This window comes from Primulina tabacum, chromosome 17 (genome assembly GCF_025594145.1).
Source record: "Primulina tabacum isolate GXHZ01 chromosome 17, ASM2559414v2, whole genome shotgun sequence".
NCBI classification, from domain to species: Eukaryota; Viridiplantae; Streptophyta; class Magnoliopsida; order Lamiales; family Gesneriaceae; genus Primulina; species Primulina tabacum.
This window is the reverse complement of record NC_134566.1, coordinates 6754038-6764811: the sequence shown is the minus strand read 5'-3', so window position 1 is coordinate 6764811 and position 10774 is coordinate 6754038. Positions and strand designations below refer to the sequence as shown.

Here is a 10774-nt window from a genome sequence, read left to right as displayed (position 1 = left end):
CCGGTGACCAAACGCTCACATCTAAAATATTTAAGAATCTGGAGCTTCGTTTATGCAAAGATTTGGTTCAGGCAGATCTTATTGTGCTTCCTATGCCCGAATTTGATATTACACTTGGGATGGATTAGCTATTAGCAAATGGAGCTTCGATTGATTTTAGTCAGCGATTAGTGTCTATTCGACTGCCAAGTGGTAAATCTTTTGTCTTTGAGGTGGAGAGAAACAAGAAAATGCCGCACATTATCTCCTATCTATGTGCAAGTAAGCTTATAAAACATGGATGCCAAGCTTTTCTAGCATGTGTCACTCCTGCACATTCATCTAACAGTAAGAAATTGGAGGACGTTGATATTGTCAGAGATTTTTCTAGCATCTTTCCCAAGGACGTTTCTGGCATTCCACCAGATCGTGAAGTGGAATTCTCTATTGAACTAATGTCGGGCATTGTTCTTATATCCAAAGCACCTTATCATCTAGCACCTGCTGATATGAAAGAACTAAAAGATCAAATTCAAGAATTTCTAGACAAGGGTTTTATTCGCACTAGTTATTCTCCATCGGGCGCACCGGTATTATTTGTGAAGAAGAAAGATGGTAGTATTCGTCTTTGCATTGATTATCGAGAGCTTAATAGGGTTACTATCAAGAATAAGTATCAACTTCCAAGAATTGAAGATTTATTTGACCAGTTGCAAGGAGCATCGATATTTTCTAAGATTGATCTACGATCTAGATACCATCAATTGAAGATAAAGGAGTCAGATGTTCACAAGACATAATTTCGCACGAGATATGGGCACTATGAGTTTATGGTCATGCCATTTGGGTTGACCAATGCGCCAACGATCTTCATGGATCTCATGAATCGCATATTTCAGCAGTATCTGGATCAGATTATTATACTCTTCATTGATGCATATTGATCTATTCCAAGAGCAGAGAGGAGCATAGCCGTCATTTGAGGACAGCACCGCAAGTTCTACAAAATAGAAAGCTTTATGCTCAATTCAGCAAATGCGAGTTTTGGCTTGATAGAGTGGCATTTTTAGGCCACATCATTTCTAGCAGTGGAGTGGAAGTTGATCCAATTAAAGTTGAGGCAGTGAAAGAGTGGCCAGTACCAAATAGTGTTACCGAGATTCGCAGTTTCTTGGGACTAGCTGGCTATTATCGCAAGTTTATTCAAGGGTTCTCATCTATACCGGTACCCATGACCGCCTTGACAAAGAAAAATGCAAAGTTTGTTTAGGGACCCGAGTGTCAAGACAGTTTTGACAAGTTGAAGCAAGCCTTGATATTAGCACCAGTATTATCTATGCCATCGGGGCAAGGGGAGTATGTTCTTTATACCGACGCTTCTAAACTTGGTGTGGGCTAAGTTCTGATGCAAAACGACCGGGTAATAGCATATGCATCGAGACAGTTGAAAATTCACGAGAAAAACTACCCTACTCATGATCTTGAGCTAGTAGTAGTAGTTTTTGCACTAAAGATTTGGAGACACTACCTATATGGGGAGAAGTGCAAGATATTCACCGATGATAAAAGTTTGAAATACTTCTTCACCCAAAAAGAGTTGAACATGAGACAGCGTAGATGACTTGAATTAGTAAAGGACTATGATTGTGACATTAGCTACAATCCGGGAAAAGTTAATGTAGTGGTAGAAGGATTGAGTATAAAAGCAGCAGTTATCACTCAGCTATCACTACAAAGACCGTTGCAGTCCGAGATACAACGGTTTGAGCTTACGGTGTATGCTAGGGGCGAGGCCCCTAATCTTGCCACATTATCAGTACAGTCGACTTTGAGAGATAAAATTCGCGATGAACAGTCCACTGATGAGCAGTTGCAAAAGTGGAGAGCTAGAGATGAAGCTAAGGGCCGGAATTTATATTCATAGGTGGATGGTATAATTCGTTATCGAGATCGGTTATGGGTTCCTAGTGACCATTCTTTGAGAGATCTTATTATGAAGGAATCTCATGACACACCTTATTCCATCCATTCGGGAAGTACGAAGATGTACAAAGATTTGCAGTTGTTATATTGGTGGCTAGGCATGAAAAGAGACATTTTGAGATTTATATCCGAGTGTTTGACTTGTCAGCAAGTTAAATAGCGGGGAAATTGAAGCCAATTCCTAATCCCGAGCGGAAATGGGAAAATATGACTATGGACTTTGTGGTGGGATTGCCAAAGACTGTTAAGGGGTTAAATGCCATATGGGTGATAGTGGATCGTCTTACGAAATCAGCGCATTTTCTACCTATTAAGAAGACATTCACCATGATTCATTATGCGGAGTTATTTATTCGAGAGATAGTTCGCCTGCATGGGATTCTAGTGTCTATTTTTTCTGACGGAGATCCGAGATTTACGTCATCATTCTGGAAGAGTCTGCATACAGCGATGGGGACCAAGTTATTGTTCAGTACAACATTCCATCCTCAAATCGATGGTCAGTCCGAAAGAGTTATTTAAATTCTTGAATATCTACTGATAGCATGTGTTATTGATTTCCAAGGTAGTTGGGAACCAAAATTACCTCTAGTGGAGTTCACTTACAACAATAGCTATCAATCATCTATCGGGATGGCTCCTTTTAAGGCACTTTATGGAAGGAAATGTTTATCTCCTCTTCATTGGGACGAGGTTGGGGAAAGAAGAGATATTGGTCCAGATGTAATTGAAGAGACTGCCGAGCTTGTAGTCAAAATTTGTGAGAGAATGAAGACTGCACAAAGCCGTCAAAAGGTTATGCTGACAAGAGACGAAGGGACTTAGAGTTTGCAGTGGACGACCATGTATTTGTGAAAATAGCACCTATTAAGAGTATTATGCGCTTTGGCAAGAAAGCCAAGCTTAGTCCAAGATTTATTGGTCCGTTTGAGATTTTGGAGAGGATAGGGACACTAGCTTATAGAGTGGCATTGCCACCGACACTTTCTGGAGTTCACAATGTGTTCCATATTTCGATGCTGCAAAAATACATGTCGAATCCATCACATGTGCTAAATTATGAACCACTTCAATTAACTCCCAATATGACATATGAAGAAAGACCTGTCCAAATCTTGGGAAGGCAAGAAAGAAGATTGCGAAACAAAGTCATTCCAATGGTCAAAGTCAAGTGGCTGAATCATTTGGAAGAGGAAGCTACTTGAGAAATCGAGAGGGACTTGAAGAGTCACTATCCAGAGCTTTTCGGTAAGTTCTAATTTCGAGGACGAAATTTTATTTAAGGGGGTGAGGAATTGTAAGGTCCAAAAATTAGACGACGTAATGCAACAGCATGCAAACCTAGTAATTATTAAAAATTGGCTAATTAATTGATTTTAATTGCTTAAATGGCTTTGTGACATGCATGATTAGATGTTAAATAGGATTTTATTTTCATTATGCATAAAACTGTATTTTTAAGGATTATTCGAGTTGCGATCGAGGAACGGAGACCTAGGGCTGAAAAAACGTAAAATGTCTTTATTAAATAATTATTTTTAATTTTTTAAAATACGGATGATGATTTTTCTTATTTTTCAAAATAAGGAGTTTGGATGTGATTTTATACGCCGGGACGTAAATTTTATCTGCGTTGTTTTTTCAACAAAAATACGAACTTTTTAGCAACCCGTCTATTAAATTCACAAACCTTATTAAACAAAGTATTTATATAATTTTATTTAAAGACTAATGGGCCTAAATTGTGTGCTTAATGGGCCTAAGCCTTGTTAGTGCCTAATTAACTATTTAAAGTGTTAAATCACCCCCAAACCCTACCATTGTTACACGCCACACACTGACAATCAATTCTGAATTTTCTCCAAATTACACATGACACACACACAAATCAAAAGCAAGGAAAAATCGACATTTTTGCAAGGAAAAGTCTAGCCAAGGTCTTGCCCCATTCTTTGCAAATCGTCAATGTATATTCGCGCATTTAAAATACAAAGGCACGCCATACATCTACTTTTCTCAATTATCGCATCGTACTATCGTTTAAATATCGTGTACATGAAAAGCATGAAATATTGTGATTATTTTTGGATTTGTTGTACATGCGTGTGTTAAAGTCATGAATTTTGATGTAAAAACTTGTTCTTCACGTGTCAAGGGCTGCCATGATGTTAGGGTATGAGCAAAGGATGTTTTTACATGATTTTAAGAGTCCTAAGAATACAACAAACTCACGGCAATCACATAAGAAGCAAGCAAGCAAAAGATGGTACCGATATTTTTCTGTCATGGGATCATGGGGTTCGGGTTCTTGCTCAAGGGGCTGGTTTGGTCTTGGCATGGTATCAGGGCTGGCCAGGGGCATGTTTGAGTCAAGGGTAGACTCCTAGCCAAGCTAGGACTCGGGTTAGAGGGCTGGGAGGATTCCTTGCAAACAAGGACTCCTACCCGAGAGCTTTGTGCAGACTTGTGCAGGAGTTGCGTAGCTTGTGTATGGGAAGGGTCTCGGTCCGAGGCTCAGGAGCTGGGCTAGGATGAGTCCTAATGGTCCTAGGTGAGTTAACATCAGGCTGGTTCGGGGGCTGGGACGATGGTTAAGGGCCTAGATATGAAAACGTAAAGTCCATGCAAGTATAGAACTCTCGGCCGCAGCTGTCATCGCTTGGTGCGACTTCTGTCCGAGCCTAGGGTTTTTTCCTAAGGGTTCTATGGGTCCTGAAGGGTGCCTAAGGGGGTTGTTCAGGGTTTGGTTTGGTATAGCTCGAGAGTGGCTCGACAAAATCGAGACATGGTTCGGGTGGGACTTCTATAGGGAATATTAGGGTTTTCAATGTTAAAATAAATCGAAACGCGACTCACGGGGGTCGAGCCGTGGTTCTTAAGGGCTATAATAATATAAAAAGATTTAGTTTTAAATTTAAGAATTTTATATTAAAGTTTGGGATTTCTTCGGGATTAAAACACCGTCAAAGTGATTAATTAAAGATTAACTTAAAAGTCCTCGTTTACGCCAAATAAAAATATGGGAAAATTCACGTAAGCTTAAATAATTATTTGGGACATGTTAGAGTCAATGAATTCAAGAAAAAGTCAAAATCGAGGAATTTATGTCTAGGGGTAAAACGGTCTTTTTATACCTAAAAATTAGTAAACGTCATGGCAGTGCTCTGAACGCTGTTTTATATACTATTATGATTATTTCAAATGTTTATGAATTTTTACATGTTAAATTACGATTTTTAAATGTCCATGGATTTTTATGATTAAAGGTTGACATTTAAAATATATGTTTCTTGCTTGGTTTCAAAAGAAAAATGTTAATTAAACACGATTTTATAAAGTGATGAAAATATGAAATGTTGAAGAAAGTGAAGTAATTGTGACTAATGAGGATATGAGGATATGATTGAGGATAGGCCAAGGCTCAGTTGACAATCTTTTGTCGCTGATGTCCCCGCCGCCCAGTACTGTGGTTACATATAGATAGATCCATCGACTTTTTGGGGATTGAGTAAAGTCACAATTAACGATCTAAATTCAATAAAGGATAATGTTTATGATCATGAAAAAAAGATACATGTTATGGTTGAGGCAAAGGAACAAGTGAGGTTTATGTTATGCATATCATGAAAATGTTATTTTTATACGTAAAGGTGTCTGATCGAGAGTACACAACTTGTTAGTATTTTCAAACAACATATAAACATGAGGAAGCCCTCTTTTTTTATACTCAATCACGTACGAATAAGACCGGACCTTACCCAAAACCCCCTATCCACAAATCTTTCTTAAACTCTTCAAATTTTGGTATAATTTTTTCAAATCTGGACGGTCTTGAGATGATTGCCCAGGAAGTAGTTGATATTTTATCTCATTCCAATTCGGATTGCATGTCATTGTAAGAATTATATTTGGTTTTCCATATGTTTGTACCAAAGTCATGGCATCTTGATACCGTTGGTACATATCACGTGGGCTTCCACCGAAAGATGATGGCAAAACGATTCTGGTACCAACATTTCCTGTAATGTATTTGGTAGATATGTATAATATGTGAGTTGTAATATATGTTATGAAAAATAATATTCTAAAAATTAAGTTATCATACCTGCATTATTTTCACCTCCATGTAAACAATCTTCCAATCCTTGGTAAAGTTCAGAACGTATATCACGTTGATTTGAACGTATCCATCATAGTCTTTGTGTTTCTATATTTACGTAATTGTCAACTACGTATTGTTGAAGTAGACCTATAAGTAGCAAAGATGGAGAATTTTCTCGTATCTGAATAAGAAGATAATTTACAATATATAAGTATAGGTGTACATTTAAGTTTTAAATTTTTTTGAATTAAAAATATAAAGCATAAAGTACAATGTTTTTTTTACTAACCTGTAGCATATATGCATAGTAATTTAAGCATGTTAACCAGGTACCATTGATATTTCGGCTATTTATGTCCCAACCATATGTACCATATGGTAGAAGAAGTGGATATTGCAAAGGATCATAATAGCCAACTACATCTTGAATGCTGATAAGATTTTCACCGATTCCTTGTATAGTAATATCTCGACTGCTCAAAGTTTCTTGAAATTCGTTGTCAACAATTACAGCTGCAACTTGAGATGCTGTTGGTAAACTATATTGATGTTCATTAGGTTTTTGTTGCCTGATGATGAGCCTACAGTTAGGTATGTCTTGACATTTTCCAATTTGTCGAAACACGTGCACAAATGGATTGTGTTGATCAAGAATGTTTTGTATCTTAAGCAGCAATTCTCGCCTTAGTTCTGGATTTTCATGAAGTCTATTGTCTATATCATGATCTGTGTCTACAATTCACATATGCATGTACCTTGGCCTATAATTTTATTTGGTTAAAGACTTCCAATCGAGTGATATATTGATCCATGGGCACGAAATGTATAAATTCCATGCGTACTGGTTTCTAAGGACTCATCTAAGTTGACTCCCATCGATGTAAAAGAGAAAACATGATTGTATGCCCTTATGAACTGCCGAAAATGCCTGACTTCCTCATTATTCTCTGCATACAGCTCTTGTAATTCAATAGGAGAAGGGATATGATCCAAATTTGTACTTCCATTTCTACAGCAAAATTGTGATGTTTCACCATGAAACAATAGAGCTTGGCAATGCAAACAAATTCTTGGGTCAGACAATTGTCATCGATAATTTATCTCACTTTCACCGAAATTTCTTGCTAGGTTATGATATCGACGTTGACGTGGATATCGTTGTATGTTAGCAATGACATTGTTTTCACTGAAGCTTATGCCTGCAATATTGTTCAAATCAATCTTCAAACAGACAAAGTAAAAAATAAATATTTGTTTGAAGCTTGAATGAATAAAGTGTATAGTAGAAATTTATTAGTCTAACATATTTGTAAACATTGTTTTAAAAATAGTCTATTTTCAAAACATTTGACAATATTTACTGTATATTGAAAAAATCCAAAAAAATATTCATGACTCAAAATGTTTTGGTGTCAAGGTGTTGTAATATCATGAATGTTTATTATATTAGCCTTATATATTCATGTTACACGCAATACATGCACCTCGTTGGCTAGTCCTAATTGAAATTTTTGTAGAAAACTATGAAAGTAAGACATTAAAAAAATGTACAATGTGTTAAAATTATATCTTTCATGTTAAAAAATTTATGTCATGTAGGATGCTTCCTAGTTTATTTTTAAATCAACTGTTGAAAATTTTAAATGATTAAATATTTGTGCATAAAATTTTGAAAAAATAAAATAAAATAAAAATCAATCACCTTGTTGATGGAGTCTTATCGAAGTCATTAAATAATAAATGGACAACTTGAGAGGGGAAATTGATGGCAAAAGAAATAAAAAAAAATTTTTCAACAAAAAAGACATACACATGTAGTTCACAAATAGAAAATGTAGTGAAACAATTATTTAGCAAAGTAATACTTATTGATCCAATATATTTTGATTCAATTATCTGAGTTTTAGCGATTATACGCCATTATATGTTGCATGAAATACCTACCTTGTTCGTTGTTTTTATCATACAATTGTTGCAATTCAATTGGAGATGAAATAGGTTTTAATTTTGTGCGACCATTTTGCAACACAGTTTAGGTGTTCTACCATGAAAAAGTAGAGCTTGACATTATATACAAATTTTTGGTTTGTACAAATTCCATCAACCATTATGTTGACTATTATTGATTTTTTTTGCTAGATTACGATATCGATATCGACGTAAATGGTGTTTTCGAGCCCAAACAATTATGTTGTATTTGATATTGCTATATCATGCAGCTATATGTTGATTTCAGATGCTTTATATTATACATAGATGACATAATGCAAAGTCATAAAAAAAATGTTGCATGTTACGTCAATGGTGTATTTGAATTTAGTATATTACCTTGATGATTTAAATCAGTTAGATGTTGACTTGTGCTAGTACTCCCTTGCTCAAAATTTGATGTCATTGTTTGATAAGGTAATGTCTGTACACGACACACTTGTTCAACCGTAGTTGCGGTGATTCCTGACATTAAAAGTGAATATTAAATAATTAATTATTTGGTTGTTCAAATTATTAGATATGAAAAATATTTAATTGATGATGTTAAATAAATAAAATTTAATAATTTTATTTATTACATGTGGATGTAGTATCAAATTTTGTCTTGCATATCGTATAATATAATATATAAAAGAAATGTTTAAAATCGTTTAACTTCAAATAGTGCAAATGAAATATACCACCTTGATTTGAAGAAGTTTTCATTATTGCATGCGTTGTGGTAGTCGTAGTCAAATTGTTGTTGAGAGGAACTGAAAAATGTATAAGAGCATTATATGCTTGTATTAGAATAAATAAATAAATTTCTGAAATAATAATATATAAATAAGAATGGGATTGACTTATATTAAATTAAAAGTACCAAAAATGAAAAGAATGATTGATAAATAGGAAGCACTACATATTTTATGTAACATACCATTCAAATGTGTAATAACATCTGATATTTCAAAGTTGGATTCATCAAAATATGTAGCATGTGGACATCTATTTATACGTCTTTAGTAGTCTGACCGACGTCGAGCTAGATTTGTTTGTCGTTCATTTTCTGTCATTAATTCTCTTTGTGCTCGTCGTCGCGCTGTGTTTAATTGACGTCTTTCATTATCATTGCGATTGTTATGAGTAGTAGCCCGTGTAGGAGGAGAAAACATTAAAGCTAAATAGTATTATATCTGTTACAATATTTAGAAGACAACTCTTAAATATTGGTCTCGACATGATTAAGTTTCAAAAATTCAAGAAATGCAATAACAGATTCACCAAAAACATGAATATATGAGCATTAAATAAACATACATTGAAGAAAGTTGATGGCAGGATATGGTAAAATGTTTTAATTAGATAAACTATTGTGGAAACATGAATGAGATTTGAGATGAGAGGTTAGTCTCATACAAATGATTGTTTTTATTCAAAATACATTTTTTAAAAAAGTGTAAAATACAATAAGTCTCAAATAATTTATCATCGTAATACCATACATTATTTTTTTACAACATGAGAAGGTCAACAGCGAAAACAACGTTGGGAAGTAAGATGAAAATCGTGTACCAAATGATACACGGATGTCGTGTGCTACACATTTAAAACTATGTACACAAAGTAAAACACCAAAGTGAAAGCGAAAAAAGAAAAACACACAGATACGATACCTCTTTGTAAGAAGGATCCTTTGGCTTGAAAAAATGTGCACCTTACATACAATACAACCATTAGCAATGATTAGCTAAATATATATCTCAATTATACCATTATATCACCAAACATAAGAATTATAGATTATATCGTGTTATATATATTAGTATCACATATGTTACTTATTATTACAACAAACTCTATAATAATTGAGTATTATATCTAAAATGTTGAGGTGTACTTAACGATAAAATTATGAATAAAACAATTTATATGATGAGTGTTTGAGTTGGTAAAGTAGGTGAATAACCCACTAATGCTGAAGGCTGGTTTTTGGCTTCCCCTTTTAATCTTCATGAGACAATTAAGAGGTTAATATTCGACCATCCTACCCTGTACTCGTCAGAACTCAAATATAACATTATTATTCACAAAGATTAGATACCAAACCTTGTGGCCTTAGAAACAAAACTCGGGCTTCAGATTGAACAACTTGAAGGCTCTAGCACCTCGAGCGTGAAATTCGAACGGGGGATGTAACGCCCCAGATTCGACGACTGTCCTCACAGTATCAAGACGGGTCTTTCCAGCGTGCTTATGTTCTCACTCACACGCACCCTGGGAAACTTCCCAGGAGGTCAGCCATCCCAAAATTGCCCCAAGTCAAGCACGCTTCACTTTGGAGTTCTAATGTGATGAGCTACCGAAAAGAAGATGCATCTTCGTGATATGAGTAGTACCAATCAAATCTTTTAAACCTTCTTCAACTGTACAGTCCATTACATTGAACAGTCTCGGAATCCCTCTCATTCCGGTGTGGGATCGGTTCATTCATGTTCCCTCCACCTAGAAGCCTGTCAGGAGCCGCTCATTGTCCGTGCAACCTCATGGCACCGGCGATCACCCCCCGCCCTCTTTGGCCCCGGGCCTCACATGCCCTCCAGCTTCCGCTTGGTTCGTCCCCGAACCACACCGTACTAAGAGAGCTCGGCTCTGATACCAACTGAAACGTCTTGCCCTTTTTATTGCTTTAAAAGTACTAGATTTTTTTTTTTTATAAACACTCAATTTTCGGCCATA

General features: G+C 35.6%; 1 long non-coding RNA gene across 1 annotated transcript; it reads right to left on the bottom strand.

Moving 5' to 3' along the window:
* Positions 1–5783: 5783 nt before the first annotated feature.
* On the bottom strand, positions 5784–9404 carry LOC142531253 (uncharacterized). Its single transcript, XR_012816237.1, has 6 exons — positions 8976–9404; positions 8740–8808; positions 8393–8518; positions 6354–7263; positions 6068–6245; positions 5784–5981 (listed from the first exon to the last, which is right to left on the bottom strand). It is a non-coding gene; the product is annotated as an uncharacterized LOC142531253 (long non-coding RNA).
* Positions 9405–10774: the final 1370 nt, after the last annotated feature.